The sequence below is a fragment of the Sorex araneus genome, chromosome 4 (genome assembly GCF_027595985.1).
Source record: "Sorex araneus isolate mSorAra2 chromosome 4, mSorAra2.pri, whole genome shotgun sequence".
Classification (NCBI taxonomy): Eukaryota; Metazoa; Chordata; class Mammalia; order Eulipotyphla; family Soricidae; genus Sorex; species Sorex araneus.
Window position 1 is genome coordinate 55,962,041 of NC_073305.1, and position 20,644 is coordinate 55,982,684.

At 37.1% G+C, this 20,644-nt stretch overlaps 1 protein-coding gene and 1 non-coding gene across 10 annotated transcripts in view; one reads left to right on the forward strand and one right to left on the reverse strand.

The window, feature by feature from the left end:
* Positions 1-20,644, reverse strand: part of FHIT (fragile histidine triad diadenosine triphosphatase) — a 1,667,781-nt gene that overhangs the window by 179,534 nt on the left and 1,467,603 nt on the right. The gene's annotated exons all lie outside the window — the stretch shown is intronic.
* LOC129404637 (small nucleolar RNA SNORA72) lies at positions 11,565-11,700 on the forward strand. The gene has a single exon (XR_008630015.1). It is a non-coding gene; the product is annotated as a small nucleolar RNA SNORA72 (small nucleolar RNA).

Consider the following 20,644-nt stretch of genomic DNA (forward strand, 5'->3'; position numbering starts at 1 on the left):
CAGGAGTGACTTCAGAGTGCAGAGTCAGGAATCAGCCCTGAGCACAGCCAACTGTGGTACAAAACAACCAAACAAAAAAAGAGATCAAAATAGAAATTCTTTATCATTTTTTGGGGGGTATAAAAATATTTAGTTAAAACATTTAATTCTGATGTATACATTAAATGAGCTTGACATACAATTGACATACCTCATGAATTATGTTTCAGGAGTCACACTACTGAAATGTCTTTGCTTATATTTTATAAAATATACATTAACAATATTCACATGCAAAAGGCAAACTCCTTTAAGAAGGGATATTATAGTACATTGTTTTTACTGACAGAACAGAGCAACACATAATAAGGGAAATAGGACCTTGACAAATCTATGGGCATAAAACCATTAAAAAATAGTGGTCAAAACACGATGGCCTCGTAGTGCCTCTGTTGCAAACCACAATACCCAAAAGGAGAGAGAGAGAACAAGGGGGAATGCCTTGCCACAGAGGTGGGGTGAGGTGGAGGGGATGGGGTGGGAGGATGGGTGTGATACTGGGAACATTGGTTGAGGGGACTGGGCACTGGTGGAGGGATATAAACAAAATGCAAACATGAAAGTTCACAAGTTTGTAACTGTAACTCATGGTGATTCACTAATAATAATAATAAAAAAGTGGTCAAATTCAGGTCAAAACTCAAGTGCTGGTCCCCAGGTGCAAAAATGGTGAAAACCAGTTTTTGGATAGTCGGGAAGACTGTGAAAGAAACAAAGTGTTTTGTGCAGAGAAAGGCAGATACAACTTAAAGGAGCACCATTGCTTCCTACAAATAATGCAAGATCCATCAGCTCTCCCTGTATTATCCTGCTGTCCTTATTTGTCAATAAAGAAACATGTCCTCCTTAACATTGAACATAGAAGCTGGAAACTTGGGAGCCTAGTTTCCAAACTAAAATAAGGCAAGACTAAATGGTCTTCAGTCATGTTTGCACTGTAATGCTAGAGTTTTTAGTGGAAATTATTTAACTGGGAAAATTCCTATAACGTTAACTAAAGTGTATTCTTTCCAAACATTTTTATACACGTGAGTCTGAGAGTGATATATTGGGACTCTTTGTACTCTTTGTAACATTTCTTGAAGCTGTGTAAGCTGGCTATTTAAAAAGTTATTAGGAATGAAACTTCAGAATTTGTAATGAACATTGAAAGTAAACATAACATTGTAAACTTTTCACTTTCTATTGGACTGGAGAGATAGCAGAGGTGGTAGGGAGTTTTCCTTGCATGCAGCCAACCTGGGTTTGTTCCCTCCATCCCTCTCTGAGAGCCCGGCAAGTTACCAAGAGTATCCCACCCGCATGGCAGAGCCTGGCAAGCTACCTGTGGCATATTCGATATGCCAAAAATAGTAACAAGTCTCACAATGGTGACGTTACTGATGCGTGCTCGAGCAAATTGGTGAACAATGGGATGACAATGCTACAGTGCTAACTTATCATTATCTATACTCTAAAGTTATTTATTATATCTGTACATTGAAAATAGGAAATATTGCTGAACATCTTTTTCCAGTTCTGTAGAGTTAACAGTTTGTAGTTTAAAATCAGACAATATGGGAGTATGAAATGTTTTAAATTTCCTAAATCATGGCTGAACTTTGACCACAAATTGACTACAAATTTAGTTAAAATTAAGAAAAGAATTAAATTTCATGCTAAACAAAACTGTATCAGTAAAATATATGCTAAACATATGGTATATATAAATTCATATTTAAGAGCATAAATAATTCTCTATTAAGCATTTATCAATACAACACTAGATATAAAGATAATATGTACATTTAACAAAGTAACCAGCTCAGTTTTTAAGAACAATTTTTTTTATGGTTGGGAATTGGAAGCTATGAGTTTTGCTGGGCATGATTAAAGTTTAGTAAGTTCTTTACATCTCTAAAGTCACCGGTATTTGGCTATAATATCACTACACTAGCCATTTTCCCAAACAGCAATCCTACCTAAATAATGAGAGATTTGAAGTGCTTTCTCCCATTTTGAGTAGATAAAGGAATCCTCCTAGTGGGTGGTAGGTAAATTCAACTTTAACAAAGAAGAAAGAATGGAAGAAGTCAGTACCGTGTTAGTTGCTATTATGAGGTAGTTGCTATTATGAGTTGTCTATTATGAGGTAGGTTACTGAAGATAATGGAAAATATTGAATGGAAAGGTAATTAATATTAACTCTCTGAGCATGTGTATATACATGTTATAAAATTTCTAAATAGGCTATAGAGGGAAGATGGGTGAACCAAAGTGGAAAGGGGGCCCAGGGACTGAATGTAGATAGACAGGATGGAGATAGATTGATGATGAGCATGGCATGGTACCACATGACGATTATGGCATGGTACCACATGACGATTATGGCATGGTACCATATTTTGAAGAGCTGTGAAAAGATACCCCTAAAAACCACAAAATCTTGCAAATAAAATATGAGGGACTAAAAATATATGTACTTTGTAAGTGTTGACATAATATTAAAAGTCTAAATAATGTTTGATTAAATTCCACTGTTTAGAGCTGTGACTCACTTAATATCAAGGAAAGATATATCTTAACTACTACCTGTGACTAAACATACCAGAAAGCAGGGGGGAAAATGACAAAAATAAAAATGAGTACCTAATAAGATTTGTTGCGCCAGAAAGATAGGACAGCAATTAAGGTGTATGCCCTGCAGGGTGATGACCTTGGTTTGATCCCTGGTACTGCATATGGACGCAAGATCCACCATGAGTAATCTTTGAGCACAGAGCCAGGAATAAGCATTGAGCATTGCTGGATATGGCCCTCCCTATCCCACCCCCCAAATACCACATAAAACAAAGATCCAAGAAATTTGCTAAATGTGCTTTAGGATTCCAAATCAATATATTCTTTCTGGCATTGGGGTGGGTATAGGAGGTTGAGTTTAGGACTTACTCCTGGCAGGCTCAGGGGACCACATAGGGTGCTGGAGATGTAGGTCGGCTATGTACAAGATGCATGGTATACTATCTATCATTTTAGCCCTAAAAATAAATATATTCAAAACTTAAAAAAATGTATTGTCACCTTCATGTCCTATAAGTTCACCAGAAAAATACTGACGTTCTGCTGATGGATGTGACAGGGCTACACTCTATGCCTAAAACATTAGCACTAATACTATTTTAAACCATGATACCACAATTTGAAAAAAAATCAAAGCTCAGCAATTGACTATTAGTCAACTGCTGTTTAGGAACACCAAATGTGTGATTTCTATCTGCATTAAGAAGGGGAAATGGATGAACATGGAGTTCAGCTACTTAGCTGAGTGCATCAGTGGACTTAAGCTCATCTTCTTCTACATAAATACTATTTCAGACAGTCCAGTGAGATAGTGCAGGGACTAAGATGCATACCTTGCACACAGCCAATCCTGGTTCAATTTTTGCACCACAGGTCCCCCAAGCATTATTAGCGGCAGCCCTGAATTTCCCTGAGCACTACAAAGGGTGGCCCTAGGTGCCCTCAAGCACTGCCAGCACGGATTGGGTAATCCCATACACAGAAGGACTTGAGTCCTCCTCCTCTTGCATTTAACCACTAGCCCAGCAGATGGAGAAAAACTGAGAGCCTTCTCTGAGGCTCCCTGAACCAGTGGGGAGCTCCTCTATCAAGACCCCATATATTTCTTAATAAACACTAAGCACAGCCTGGCTCAGGGAGGCTGACACTCCTCTCTTTTCAAGAGAGTCTGAAGGATGCAGTGGTATTGTAAAAAAGTTTTGTTCTTCAGGAACAGAATCCAAAAGGCTGCTGGAAAAGAACATCAAGTACATTGTTCCTGATGCTGTATTTGTTCTTTTAAACTACTGACCTCTCTGATTTGATTTGCTCCAATCTCTTCTGAGCATCTGTAATAGAATGAGAACACCAGCCGTGGCTTACTATTGGATTTTGCTTTAGTAAAGTACAGTGCTCTGTCTGATCATGCACTTTCCAAGATCCAGCTTCACATCTTAACTGCACCTTCCTCACAGAGCTTTGCTACTTTGATTATTGCTTCCTTTCAGTCCCTGAGGTGCATCTGCCCGGGGTGTCACCAACAGGTGTGTTTTTTCCTTTGACTTCCTGTCATGAATTCTCCAGGCATCTATGAAGGGCATGAGTACTGCTTTCATTTCCCAAGTAAAACCAACATCCTACTTAGAATCATAAGCTCCTATTGTAGCTTAAAAGAACATAGTTTTTGCCTCTGTCTGTTTCTTTCCCTTTATCTCTCTGTCTCTGTTTCATTCCCTTTCTCCTTCCTCTATCCATCTCCACATTCCCCTTACACACACACAGAGAACACATCTTCAAACAAGAGGGCATCTGCTAATTTTCCTTGTAAATTCTAAAATTGGGACGCTAGGAGAAGACAAAGTCAGGCATTTTTAGTTGCAGGACAGACAGGTTGTGGGATTAAAGTAGACACATTTCATGGGAAAATACTCTATTTTGGTATCAGTAATAGGCATAAAGGCATCTTTTCTATTTCAAATGCCATATATAGACTTTAGCTATAAAGAATATTTTCTGCCACTGGAAAAAGCAATAGAAGCAGGGAACTCCATATATATTCCTATCATACAGGAAAACCTAGATATAAACAGTCACTGTCACTGTCATCCCGTTGTTCATCAATTTGCTCGAGCGGGCACCAGTAACGTCTCCATTTTGAGACTTGTTGTTACTGTTTTTGGGATATTGAATACGCCACGGGTACCTTGCCAGGCTCTGGTACCTCTGCCATGAGGATGGGATACTCTTGGTAGCTTGCCGGGCTCTCTGAGAGGGATGGAGGAATCAAACCTGGGTTGGCTGCGTGCAAGGCAAATGCCCTACCCACTGTGCTATCACTCCAGCCCAGAAATAAACAGTACCCAAAAGAATTCATTTGAGGGGAAAAATCACCCCTAACTTTCACCATATAGCCTAAATTCACACTTCACCAGAGCATCTTAGCTCCTAGGACTGAGAATAAAAAAGAAATTTCACCTCCCATTAAGTAGTACCAACATTAACAAGTATTTAGCAAGTTATAGATCTTTCATCAATTATCCTCATAGCCTTGTTTGGCTGACAGTTGGATTCCTGTTTTACTTATAAGGTAAGTAATTAAGCATTTACTGGGCATCAACTAGTTACTTGGAGCTTTCAGCAGAGTTTCCAAGGAAGAGAAGGATATGGCACTAACCTTATGAAACTTATACATAGCATTGCTCAAAGAAGTAAGTGCCTGGGATGGAATAAAAGAATTTTTAACTGGTTGAGTATCTAGAAAGAAATGGGAGGGGGGTGGGACGTGGAGAGGAATGACTCAGGAACTAAAGAACAGGATATTGTGCTATAAAGAATAAAAGAAGAGAAAAATAAAGATCCAAAACTTTTCAAAACTCTCAATATGAAACTGAAGCTCCTGAATTTAAATTCCTGTCTACTCACTTGCCACCATACCAAGTCACTGAGCCTTTAAAACTGCTTTTCTGCTGAGCTCCCATGGAAACAAAGAATCAGAGACAGAGTAGGAGCGGAAAAATCTTTCCCACAGTTCAATGTCATAAGAAGGATTCTGATCACCAACATTGTCGGGGCAAGAACTGCCTTTCAGAGGAGAGGAGGACTTATTTTCTAGATTGATGGTGAGTGCTGTAAAGTTTGGGGACACAGCCTGCCCTTGGAAACTCTTTGTTACAATTCTTCAAGCACAAAGGTAATGAGAATCTATAAAATGCAGCCTCCTCTGGCTGTAGCAGCCAGAAAGTAAAAAGAAAAAGAAAAGAATAGAAAAGAAAAGAAAAGAAGGAAGGAAGGAAGGAAGGAAGGAAGGAAGGAAGGAAGGAAGGAAGGAAGGAAGGAAGGAAGGAAGGAAGGAAGGAAGGAAGGAAACTGACTGTCATGCTATCCTATTATAATAGCATATTAAAAGGGCACAAATAAGGTACTAATTAGCAATCATAAAGACTTAAAGCCCCAGATTGCTCATCTTCATATCTGGGCAGTAAAACTGCCATGTGCTCAAGTAAAATAGCCGAGAGCAATTGCTGAGGGCTCAGCCACTGGGACAGAGGCAAAGCAGTCAGAGCTAGTGGAACCACCAATACTCTGCAAGGATCCAACATCATTTAGATGACTGCATAAGGAATTAAAATCAGCCTAGGCAGAGTTAAGTTCCTCCTCACCAGCCAGGCACTGTAGAGGACCTTGCCAACATCTGATTGATCATCTTCAAGTTACTCTCTCTAAGATATATTCCTGTCTATGGTCTCTCTCTGGATTTTATGCAGAAGGCTTCTTCTGAAAAATAAAACTTTTTTATTAGCATGCAGGGGCCAAAGTTTAGCCTGAAGGAGAGATACCTTCATCAATAAAATCTTTTTTGATTAAATTTGGTCTTTCTTTTTGGGTATGCTCAGAGCTTAGAAAACATGCCGGCTGTGCTTTCTAACTTTTATCCCCAATTTGTTCCCTGAGGATTTCAAGGTTTTTGTAGCCAACAGCTCAATATATAAGAAGAAATAACGGAGTCTTCTTTCTCTAGCAAGTGGACTCTTAATTCATATCCAGTAATCCAAACTTAGGGAATCACACTACTCAGAGTGTTTGACTAAGTGGCTGTGCATGTTAGATTAGCCAATTATTTTATCATTTTTAAGTGATTAAGTATGGAGACTTGGCTTTTGGAAAAGAATTTGAACTTTTGTAATAAGAAAAAAACTTACATGCCAGTTTTACATGTCATGTATCATATGGCTTATAAAACTGAAGTTGGCAGATTCCTTTTACAATGACAAAAGACTAAACCGAAGGTAAAGCAGTGATGAAAATGAATTATACAAAGTCATTTTCATATTCATTTTATTTTCATTGTCATAAGGGATTATATCATCTTCAGAGGCAGTGAAAAATCTGGGGAACATCATATAGCCTTATAAAAACATCTGCTTTACATTAGAAAAGAAATCCTCCCAATTTATTTTATTTGAGATATCTGAGCAAGTATCACAGGGATCACTGGGTCCTTGTGTATGAACCATAATTGATTTAACCCATCCAGTATGGCCATCTGGAAAAGTCTGGATGTTTGTGTTTCTAACCAACACAATGAATACCCATGAACTTCACTTCTTTCTAACTGCTTGGGATTACATTCAAAACTGCTTAGCAATGTCTGATACTGGTTAATCAGATTGGGTCAGAAATCAATAGCCAGTTCAACCTGCGGACGGCTTACTTTATCCACCCAAACCCAGCTGTTTCAAGGGTTTTATGATATTCTGAATCCCGACCCAAGGATTTGTCTTCTTAACTGAAATTCTCAAAAGGCAAGCATGAATCACTAGTGGTGATAATTTTAGTACATGTGACATAGGACACTAGGTACAATATCTGACTGTAGGAAGCCTCCCCAAGTCCCAAATTATAACAGGTATAAAGTCCTTATCATAGTCTCTGACTCACTGGGCAATAATGGCCAAGTCATTTATGTTCTCTAGGAAACCATATATTCCCATATAAAAGTAATTGCAAGCTTGGTGGGTTTTCTCTCCAAGAAATGCTAAAAGGTCAAATAAAGAAGGCACTGAAGTATGCTTTGAATACTTGCAAAGAAAAACTCTAATCCCAGGACATAACTGTTTTTGTTTTGTTTTGTTTTATTTTTTTTAATTTTTTTATTGAGTCACGATGTGGAAAGTTACAAAGTTTTCAGGTTTAAGTCTCAGTTATACAATGCTCGAACACCCATCCCTTCACCAGTGCACATATTCCACCACCAAGAATCACAGTATAGCTCCACCCTGCACCCCCACACCCCTAGCCCCCCCACCGTTAGCCCCCCCGCCTGTGTAACTAATAAATTTCACTTTACTTTCACTTTGATTGCATTCAATATTTCAACAAAACTCACTATTATTGTTTGGAGAGTCTCTCCCCTAAACCCAGGACATAATTGTTAATGAATGGTTTCTCATCTGCATATGGGTTAAAATATATTTTTTTAAAAAAACATACATTCATTGGTGCTCATTGCAAAGACACTAATTCTTCATGGTTTCATTAGCACATATAACTGAGAATAATTTGCAGTGATGGTAAAATAATAAATCTAAAATCCTAATGGGAGAACACACATTGGCTGAAAATGTGTGTTGTTCTTTTCTTCCTTTCTTTTGTCAAAGATATTGTATTTGAATTTCCTTCAAAGGGTATTAGTGCCTGTTTAATATTATCCCTCTCTTTCATGTGAAAACTTTCATTAGAATCCTAGGCAAAGCTTTAGGCTTTCAACGAAGAGGTTATTAAAAATAATTAATATCTAAACGGTGCTCAAAATACCGCATTACAGTTAATCAACTGCATAGTCAAAAGGCACAGAGATGGAGACGATATTAAATACCAGAGAGCCCAGCCTGATCCATTAGTAATTTCATTATTTCTGAGTACAAATTTAACTTCTTTGATAGGGCAAAGACTGTAGTCTTCTGGAGACCTCATTTGGTCTGAGTAGATGATTTCCTTGAGAGGACACCAGGTAGGGAATCAGACAGGAACTTATGGTTGTCTCAGAGATGGAGCATATTTTTCACATTCCCCATAGGGTAGCCTTAAATACAGCCTTAGCCAGGATTCTGGGGTTCTTTATCAGGCTTTCTAGATAATCAAGACTTGGACTACAAAAAAATTTTCCATGAACTTCGAGTTCTTAATTCTCAAGAGAGATTCAAGGAGAAACTGTCCTTAGGGTTCCGTAATGACAAATGCTGCCTTAGTTCTTTTCTTGTGCTGAAGTTCATTTGTTAACTTCCCAAGGTGAAGTGGTCACTTTAATTCACAGAAAATGGGAACCATTTCAATCATTCTATCTTTTATTACTCTGAAATAAGCCACACCAATTAATGAATATTAGCACTCTAACTCAGCATTTCCCAAGTATGATCTTTAAAACACTATTACCATATACTCTGCAAAAAAGAAAAGAACAAGTGAAAAAAATGCCATAGTTCAAAGTTGTGTATGTGGGGGGAATGCTTATCACATTTCTTGATTTCAGGAAAAACCTTAATATTTAACAATTTCCAAAATTAAGAATCATTTAATTTGGAAGATTTTCCAAGGTTATTTACCATAAAATGTTGTTTATCATCCCACACCCAACACCCATTTCAACCAATTTCCAATCTAAAAAATATACTTTGGGAACGAAGTTCATGCACACCAGTATCTTGCATTAGGTCAGTTCCATCAATTTTAATGTGATTAAACAAACACATTCAGCATTTCTTCAACAATAAAGATACTTTTAAAAAGCTCTTCTCAAATTGGTAGAACCTGTGCCACTTTTCCTAGGTTTAAACCTTTTCAGAGATCTGAACATCTAAGATTTAAGACTACTGATCTATCCTTTTGGTTATCCAGCTGAGAAAAAACATGAAGTCTATGGCAAATCACAATGTCAAGAGTTATGAAGGCAAATGTGAGTAAGGTAAAGAGCCTGCCCTCAGGAAGAACACTGTGATGAAGGCGTAAGACAAGTAATCAAAATCATGTTAGGCATAATAAAGAAAAAAGGGAAGACCATTCTGGATAGACTGGAGTGATAGCACAGCAAATAGGACGTTTGCCTTGAATGCGGCCCACTTGAGTTCGATTCCCCTGTCCCTCTCAGAGAGCCCGGCAAGCTGCTAAGAGTATCCAGCTCTCTTGGCAGAGCCTGGCAAGCTACCTGGGACATGTTCAATATGCCAAAAACAGTAACAGTAAGTCTCACAATAGAGACATTACTTACTGGTGCCCACTCAAGCAAACTGATGAACAATGGGACGACAGTGCTACATTGCCACAGTGCATTCTAGATTAGGAACAATAGAAAGCTGATAAAGATAAACCTGTTGAGCCAGGCTCCAACAGGAAGATTGTTTTCACATAGAAGAGAGATGAGTAAGAACATGAGAAGGGCTGAGTCTTTAGATGCAATGAAGAGTGCCTTTCTAAGTTGTTCCTCTTTTATATCACTAAAGACCCAAAACAAGAGAATCTATAACTGAGAATTCCATGACTAGATGGCCCGATTTTATCGGATTCCTTTAGGTCAGAAACCTCTGCACAGCTTGCCTGATGACAAGGTATGGAGTGAGTCCTGTATTAACCTTACCTTGACCAACCACACCTTTTCATGCACCCATGAGCAGCTTTACATATATTCATCACATCAAAGGACACCAAACTAGGGATAAGACTTTGCAACTTGCCATAAGAAACAAAGGGGCTCTTAGAACTAGATAGTCAAGTATATATTGTAAGTAAATTCATTTTGCATGAATGAAGTATAAATCCCTTGAAAAAAAAACATACAGTGAATTCTTTGGAACAAGAAATCCACACATACTGCAAAATTTTCCTGAATAGGATTTAGTTGTTTTTAAAGGGCTACTGAACTTAGAGAAATTTTGAAAAACAGATACATGAAAACTCTATTCTTCCTGAAATAGAATAAAAAAGATTAAACATACAAGTGAAAAATGCCATCTGACAAATATTTAATATGAAATCATAGTTCCATCTATAAATTTATTTATTCAGGTCCATATCATCAAATACACTTGAATTTCTTAGATGATAGACCCTGCCTACTTTAAGTAATGACCTATAATTTTCAAATTGAAAAATAGCAACAGAGAGGGATATTAGTTGATATGTATATTATCAGAAGTAATGTAGTCAACAGGGAGTAATAGTAGAATAAAAAAAAAACATGAATTTTTAACCTTTTAAGTAAATCACAAATTATACCCTGGAGTCCAGTTTTAGTATCAGCACTACTTTTCCAGGATGGCTTTTCTCCTGTTTATATATTGCTGAATGATTCTCTATGCCCAAAAGGGCAGCCGCTGTTATTGAAATGACCATCAATAAACCTGAGGAATAGTACAGAAGTTAGGTAACTTCCTTTGCATGTTGCCAACACCAATCCAATCCCCAGCACTGTGTATAGTCCTTGGAACAATCCCTGAACACCACCAGGTATACATCAATCCCCAAATAGATGTCAAGAACAAAAAATTCTAGTGATTTTTTGTTGTTGTTATTCAATATAATTCAGGTCAGCAAGACTGATGGGTTCTTTTGGTCACTAACAATCTATTTAATAATTGAAAATATAAAGTCATCCATTTCCTGATCCCCAGAATTAAAATACTTGGGGGGGGGAAGATTATAAGGTTAGTCAGAATAAACAGATGTAAAGTAACCATGAATATAAAAAATAATCCTTTGCATAATAGTGTTTCTTTGAGGGTGCTATGGACCTACATGCAAACAGAATATTATTATTGCTATGGAATTTGTTCACTATTTTCTAAAGAGAAAAAACCAAAAACCATAATAAAAAACCTCATGCCATAGATATATAACCCTTAAATTGAGGAGGATAAGTTTTGTTTAGGATCAAAACAAGTCAAAATAAAGACAGGTAAAAATGAATCACTTATTTATTATTAAAATATTGCCAACTGCAAATATTCTTGCCGTTCTCATTTTTTAATAATCAGAGTCAGCTAAACATTTATTCTAAAATGACCTTGCATGTTTTCCCAAACCTAGTTCTTTTTCTAGCTAGGTCTGGTCTTATAAATGCGAGTGACATATGTGTGTGTGTGTGTGTGTGTGTGTGTATGTGTATGTGTGTGTATAGATAGAGTCAAACAGCAGGTCAAACAAAACATGTTCTTTTATAATAAGAACATTATAAACAATCACTATTTTGCAAAGAGGTCTTCAGTCTCCCTGGAGGGGTTTGAGGTACTTTATGTGGTGCTAGGGATCGAACCTTGGTCAGATGTGTATACCAGTGCCCTACCCATTATATTATTGTTTCAGTGCAAAGTTAGTGTGTGTGTGTGTGTGTGTGTGTGTGTGTGTTTATTTGGGAGACAAATGTGGTAGAGCTCAGGACTTCTGACTCTGAGCTCAAAGATCATTATTGGCAGCATTCCAGCACCATCTACAATGCCAGGGATTGAATCCAATAGGCTGCATGCAAAGCAAGCACTCTACCTGCTGTCCTATTTATCCAGCCCTAAACTAGTCTTATTTTAAAAGTTAAATCATTTAACAGATTCGAAACATAGCATATCATTACCTTGTATGCAGACATCCCTGGTTCTATCCCCGGTACCCTATATAGACTCCCAGCACTGCCAGGAGTGACCCTGAGTGCAAAGCCAGGGGTAAGCCCTGAGCACAGCAAGATATGGCCCAAAACAAATAAATAAGCAACAACAAAAAAATAGTTAAAACATTTATAGATCGTTTAGCACACTGTATTTTTACACGGTATAAGGATCATAACCAGTTAAACTGTATAAGATTCAAACAGTCAACTGTTTTGTTCAGTTAGTGATATCATCTTGGTACCACCACAAATTTTTGTTTTGTTTTTGCTTTGACCCAGGTCAATGGTCCTCAGGATAACTCATATCATTCAGCAGTTTAAGGTCAATAAATCAAAGAAAATAATCTGACTATGTAGAATTTAGAACTACATGCCCCTTTTCTATGAGACACATCACTTTTTTTTTTTTTGCTTTTTGGGTCACACCCAGCAATGCTCGGGGGTTATTCCTGGCTTTGCACTCAGGAATTACTCCTGGCGATGCTCAGGGGACCATATGGGATGCGGGGATCGAACCCAGGTCTGCCACGTGCAAGGCAAACGCCCTACCCGCTATGCTATCGCTCCGGCCCCAACACATCACTTGTTTTAAATTTTTGTGTTGTGGAGAACAATTTGAGAGGTTATTCTATTTGCTGAGTCATCTTTGCTTGTTGGCTATCTCTCTCCCATTTGGATGTCAGCATTATTGAACAGAGAATCTGATTTTTCATTCTTAGCTCTATCTCAAACTCACTGCCAATGTAAAGATTCAGTACATATTTTCTATATGAATTAAGTCCTGAAGAAGAAGAGATGAATATACCAATGAATTATTAAGAGAAAATTGTCCACTAGAATTGGTGAAAAGAATTTACTAAGTTTTCTAAGTTAAACCTTGACTTTTATCATTTGTCTAACTGAGATCCATTCGGCATGACTAATCATCAAAATAATAAAGTGGGTAATGTTTAACCAATAACCAAATATAACTCAGAAATAAAATTAACAATTTGTTAGTGCAGATTTCTCACATTCTTTTAATGAGTATTTAAGTTTGCCCTAAATCACGAGTAAATAAGACGGTTAAATGAAAATATAGTGAAACGATTTCAATAATTCTCAACATATAATGATAGCAATGATTTCATAAATTTCCAAATATGGTTCAGCAATGTGTACTTACATAGGGAGAAAACAAATTTATAAATAAACAGGACTTTTCTGCAGTGTCAAAACGACCGATAGGTAGGTATGTCATTTAAAATCTGGGGACCACTGAATACCTGTCAAGCAGCTCATGCTATTGTTAACTTTGTTCAATTTTCATTTAAATAGACACTTTTAGAAAGTAACTACAATGTTGCCCAGCCAGTTCTAGATGGATACCTCTATTTTCAGTTCCTTACAGTTCCAGGAAACTCCTGCTCATCTCTTAAGACTCAATTCAAATATCCACTCCACCAGAATACCTTTCGTATTGCTATCCCTTATGTGATAGATGCATGTAACTGTACTTTAAGAATACCCATTTGCCACCCTTTATTATAATTGTTTTATGACATGTGGATCCTCTCACTAGACACAGATCTCTTAAGTGCAGGAACTCTGTCTGGCTCATTTCTAAATCCTTTGTTCAGTTTCTGCAACTTGAGAATTACTTGACAAATATTTGCCAGATGCTCAAATCAGACAGCGAAATCATCTTTAGATGTGAATAAATATAAGCATAGTTTTCCAAGAAGATTCTTTCCAGGGAAGATTTTACTGCCTTCATACAGAAGTTATGAACCAGCTGTGACCTTCAGATTTGATTGTGACCATGTGTATTTTTAAATGGAAATTGTTTTAAAATTTCCAGGAAAAAAATTAGACAATTTCCATCCTATAGTCTTGCTTGGCAACCATGTATCTTAATGGAACATGTAGTTACATCTCTGGATTAATGAAATATTCTACACAGTATGTTTCCTGATTGCTATCCAACTTTAATCACTTACTGTTTCCATTATTATTTTGTGATCAGTTCACCTATTAACTCCAGACACTAAATGAATAGACATAAAACTCAAGCTTAGCCACTGCTGTATAACTTGAAAAATTCAAATATTAATAATAATAGAAAGAGAAACAATAGGAACAAAACAACTAGAAGAACAATGGTCCCTAACATCTATTGGCCAAGCTATCTATGACCTCCCAAATACTTTAGTCCTCATTTTATCAATGAAGAGATTGAGGTGCTAGGGATAATACTGGGAATCATCAGATTCTTAGTGTGAGTCAAGTATGATGTGGCCAGAGTCCTTATTAGCGTCTCTCCACTATAAAGCCAACCCTCTATGTTTTTCCTGTTTTTCATAGCCTAAGTTTATTTCTTGAGAATGCTTCAAAGTGGGGCCCTGGGAAGGTGGCATAACCTTTCTGTGTTTTGCTCTTAGACTAGCAACAAGTTTCAGAAATAAGAGCTGACATTTTCTCCAGCAGCACATGGGGGCAAAATGAACTTTTCAGACATTTTCACAAATGGAAAATTATCTCATCTGTGTAGGCAGATAATGACTGGTGGTGGTGGGGATTAGGGAGGCAGGAAAGATTTTAATCTTTTAAAGAAAACAATGGATTGTGGCAACTGAAAGAATCCAACTTCAAGCACCAAGTAACTTTCACCCAAGGAGAAAATGTCTCTGTGGCAGCAATAAAAATTTGGCTTCCTGAGGGTTCCTTGTCTTTTATGTCACTTAGATGGCAACAAAAGGATGAAAGTCAATAGAAGATTTACTGAACAACTGCTGTGGACCACTGTATAAGGCCAGTACTTAGCAAAACATTTCTTCAATGATCTAAGTGATAATATTTAAAATTTTTCAGGCCATAGATAAAATAAGTGAGCATAGCCATATGCCAATAAAACTTTACTAACAAAACCAGGTACAAATTCATAGGCTATTAGTTTGACAACTACTTCAAAGCATCACAGAGAGAGAGCAGAGATTCAGAAGACCTTACACCTGCTCTTTACCATGATCAATTGCAATTATAGAGTCAGTAATTTTTCTTTGTCTTTTTTTTTTTTATGACACCCAACGATGTCTAAGACTTACTCCTGGCTCTGTGCTCAGATCACTCCTGGTGGTGTTGAAGGGTGCCAGGGATCAAATGGATTGGCTGTAACCAAGGCAAATGCCCTACCTGCTGAATTATAGCTCTGGCCCCAAAATTATTTCTTTCTTAGTTAAACCTAAGCTTTAGAGATAAGGGCTTAGACATCCAGACCCAGTAGGTCGGTCCTAGACTATTCCCCAGGGCATACATGCAGTGAGTTTCTGCTTTTTCCCAATGAGTAGTTCCTTTCAGCAACTATGTAGGCTGCAGAGTAGGTGAGGCAACATGGCTTTCTAACCACAAGATACATGACCTCTTTGATATACCTTGAAAAACTAATTCATAGTTAAACTAAATTTTACTAAATCTAAGTCAACAGAAAACAGGCCTGCAAAACTCTTGCAAAATAGAATGATACACTTAGAAAACCAGATATTCTTTTCCCTCTTCTACCCTCTGACTACTCCCAGGCACCACCTCTGTGACCACCTTGCACTAAGCTATTCACTTGTGCTTGAACTGCTCATTTATGTATCTTGATATATCAGGACAAATGGGGCTTCAACATGAGCTCAGATTGGTTGGATTCTGTGAGACACATATATAACAACACTGCAGTCAATTTCTTTTCTTCCAAGTGTATAACCAACCTGATTCAGAGACACAGATTTTTCTTTCTTTCTTTTTTTTAAATCAAATTCCTCAGTGCCCTTATATTTCTGATTCTATTATCATGTAACTCTCTTTTTTGCCTGTTTTTGAGCAACACTGGGTGGTGCTTAGGGGTTACTCCCGGCTCTGCACTCAGGAATCACTTCTAGTGTACTCAGGGGACCAGATGGGATATCAGGAATTGAACCCAGGTCAGCCTCATGCAAGCAAGCACCCTATCCACTGTACTGTCACTTGGCTCTCTCATGTAACTCTTTTTTCTTTCATACTACTGTCATGCCATTTTAACTATATTGTGAACTTAATTATTCTGATTTTTCATTTTTACTCTTCAGTATTTTACATGCTAAGTGAAATGGTGAAGATTATGAGAGTGAGCACGGGATTGGAAAATAACCTGAACTCAGAGTCAATGCTTTAGCCCCAGCTGAACAAATGAGAGATCTTGGACATTCAATTATTTCAGCTACAAAATAAAGGCAAATATGTTAATCTCAGAGAGGTTTTTCAAGGCTTAGAGTGAAGTGGGAAAGATTCCTTTTAAAAATGGGTCACTGTCATGATGGCTGCAGGAACCAGTTGGGATGGGAGATGCATGCCAAAAGTAGATAATGGAACAAATATGATGACCTCTCAGTGTCTATGTTGCAAGCCATAATGCCCCAAAGTAGAGAAAGAATATGGAGAATACTGTCTGCCATGGAGGCAGGGGGAGGGTGGGAAAGAGGGGGTATACCCAGGATATCGGTGGTGGGGAATATGCACTGATGGAGAGGTGGGTGTTTGATCATTGTGAGATTATAATCCAAACATGAAAACTTGTAACTATCTCACAGTGATTCAATAAAATTTTTTAAAAAATTAAAAAAATGGGTCACTGTCACTGTCGTCTAATTGTTCATCAATTTGCTCAATCCTGCACCAGTAATGTCTCCATTGTGAGACTTGTTACTGTTTTTGGCATATTGAATGCACCACGGGTAGCTTGCTAGGTTCTGCTGTGCAGGCGGGATACTCTTGGTAGTTTGCTGGGCTCTCCTAGAGGGATGGAGGAATCGAACCCAGGTCATAAACCAACACTCCCAAAGGAATATATAATAGGAATTGACCTCTAAGAAATCATACAAATGAAAAACAAATGCAAAGATGCTTGACATAATTAGCCATCAGAATAGCTAATTAAATTAAAACTGAAATGAGACACCACTGTACATTGACTAGAATGCCTATAATTAAAAAGTTAGAAAATCATAAAACTTAAGGACAATGTGGAGAAACTAAAACATGCACATAGTGCTGATGTAAATCTAAAGTAGTTGCTTTGCAAAACAGTGTGGAAATATCTCTAATGCTGAAACACAGTTACCACATGACCAAAAAAATTCTAATCGTAAGTATACCCAAGATAAATTACGGTATACACATAAGTCCTTAATACATACATAGCAGCATTACTCACAAGCAGCATAATTTATTCAACATAAAAACCCAAATGTCCATCAACTGATGAATGAATAAATAAAATGTATGATATTTATATAATAGTGTTATTCAGCGATAAAAATAAATGAATGTACTGAGTCATGGTACATGAGGCATGAACCTTGAAAACTTGATGCTAAATGATAGAAATCAGTTACAAAGGACCATATAATAAATGATGCCATTTATGTGAAATGTCCAAGAAAAGCAAATTCATAAAGACAGAAAATAGATTAGCAGTTTCCATGTTTTTGGGGGAAGAGGAAATGGAGAGAGTCTGCTAATGGGCACGGGACTTTTTATTGAAGGTGATAAAATGTTCTGGAATTAATAATTGTGTCAAGGCTCATATATCCTGTGAGTAAACTTAAAGCCATTGAACTTAAATATATTTTATTTATTTTTATTTAATTTTATTTTTTTGGCTTTTTGGGTCATACCTGGTGATGCTCAGGGATTACTACTCATTCTGCAATCAGGACTTACTCCTGGAGGTGCTCCAGGGACCATATGGGATGCCAGGAATCGAACCTGGAACGGCCATATATAAGGTAAAAGCCCTACTGCTGTACTACTGTTCTCATCCCCTTATTTACTTATTTTTGTTCTGGGGCCACATCCAGTGGTGCTCAAACTTACTTCTGGCCCTGCTCTCAGGAATCACTTCTGGTAAAGTTTGGGGAAACATATTAGGTGCTGGGAATCGAATCCAAACTGATTGCACACAAAGCAAGCACCCCACAGACTGTACTGAAGTTCTTTGGTCTCTAAATATATTTTAGACAGGTAAATTATACAAAGATTTAATTTTATCCTATAAAATTGTCATTTGAAAAATAGGTAATGTTCTTATCCTAGTTCTTGGCACACAGTAAGAACTAAATGTGGTAACGGTTTTTACCATTAACCCATTGGGATGTCTGTGTCTCATTTTCAAACATGAAGTTGATTATTTTGGAGTCTTTCAGTCATGCTACTCTGATATTCTAAATACTTAAACATAGGCATATTATTATTATTATTATTGTTGTTGTTGTTGTTTGTTATTGTTGTTATTACTTTAGACAGGAATATCCAGAAAATCCCTTTACAAGTTTGCATGGGGTAAGAGTGGAGGCAAAGGCTTTTACGATAAATAAAATACATAGAAATCCAAAAGCACAAAGGTAGGACTGATTTGGTTCTCTCCTGGACTCAGAGGAGGGCAGATCTATTAAGCTGGGTGAGGTAGTTAAGTTAGATTTCAAAGGGTCTTGAAATCATTAGCTAGAAATTTGAAGTTTACCCAGCACTGTCATGTCAGGATTAGAAAATAAGGAAAGGAAAACTAACCTGCCAGTTCGTAAGATACAAATGAGAGCAACAGAAAACAGAGTTTAAAAGATATTATTTGGTGAGAGCCCAATAAAAGACGGCAAAAAGAGGACAAAAAATAAATTGTACAAAGCAGTTTCTGCTTTTTCATCAGAAAGTTGACAGAATGCAGAAGGAATAATCTCCATCCTTGCTCCTGTAGTATGTCACAAAATTTAAAATAACAGTGCAAAATAATGGAAAAATTAGAGGAAATTTATGTACACTCTTTGTTGGCCATTGAGTATAAACTTATGCCACAAAAATTCAAAATAGACAGCTACAAAGGAGGCAGGCAAGAAAATAAAGAGAAGGAAAAAAGAAAGAACAAATATAAGATGGTTTTGGTGCAACTTGAAGTTGCATAAAAATCTCCCACCCAGAAGACTAAAGACAAAGTAAAATTTTAAAAATGACAAAACCTCTCCTAATTTCACCCACAAGCAAGAGTGATATAGAATGGAATATGGTTCATCAGATTAAAATTCCAGGAAACTTTTTTTTTTTTTTTGCTTTTTGGGTCACACCAAAAGGCACAGAAGTTACTCCTGGCTCATGCACTCAGAAATTACTCCAGGTGGTGCTCAGGGGACCATATGGGATGCTGGGAATTGAACCCGGGTCAGCCACGTGCAAGGCAAACGCCCTACCTGCTGTGCTATTGCTCCAGCCCCTCCAGGAAACTTTTGAGAGTACTAGAATTCCAGAGCTTTCCCTGCTCAGATAAAAATGGAAATAAATTTTGTAAGAAAAATTTAATAAAACTTGGCAAAATATAATAATATGTATGACGAAATTCAAGAATTAGCTAGAGATGAATTGATTTTCAGTTAGGTTTGTTGAAATGAAGATGCCAGGGAAAAGGATGGAAAAAGAGACTTATGGCAGATACGGGAGAAGGAGGTGCATTTGTACTTCCATATGCAATAATCTGGCAGTATAATATCTTGTATTTGGATACCTGGATCAATCTATTCTAGCACCTTCCTAATGCTGATATACCTTTGCTAAGTAGGTGTACCCTAAGTCTACTTTATACTAGTTGCTAATTGAAGAGAAAAATATGATGGTATTTATAAATTAATATTTTTTAAAATTACTTTTTGAAACTACTCTAGAGGCAACTGGCTCCATTGTTTTTATTTAACCAACATTTTAATTATTATTGAGATGTCGATAAAAATAATTTGTGGTTTATAATGGTTTCTCATGTACATATTTCCAATGTCATACCCATTACCAGTGTTCCCACATCCCTAACCTGGTTCCAGTGTTCTTAAAAAAGTTGTTTTCTTTTCCCTCAGATATTAGAGAAGTACAATTGGAGTCACTTTACATTTTAAAAATATGATCTTGAAAAGCTTAACAGAGTTTAAAATCTGAACATTATTTTCTCTTTCCACTAGTAGAAAAGACAAAAAAGTCTAAAATTGACAAATGGGGGCCGGAGCGATAGCACAGCAGGTAGGGCGTTTGCCTTGCACGCGACCGACCCGGGTTCGATCCCCAGCATCCCATATGGTCCCCCAAGCACCGCCAGGAGTAATTCCTGAATGCAAAGCCAGGAGTAGCCCCTGAGCATTGCTGGGTGTGACCCAAAAAGCAAAAAAATAAATAAATAAAAATAAATAAAAAAGCTGCTTAGCAAAAAGTGCTTAACTTTAAAAAAAAATAAAATAAAATAAAATAAAATTGACAAATGTTCACGTAGAACATTTAACAATGCTAATGCACAATAGGTAAATTTCAAAATAACTGTTTTGTGTAGCTCAGTGATATATTAGTCAAATATTAGAAATTAAGTAAATTCACAGACTTTGGGGGGTG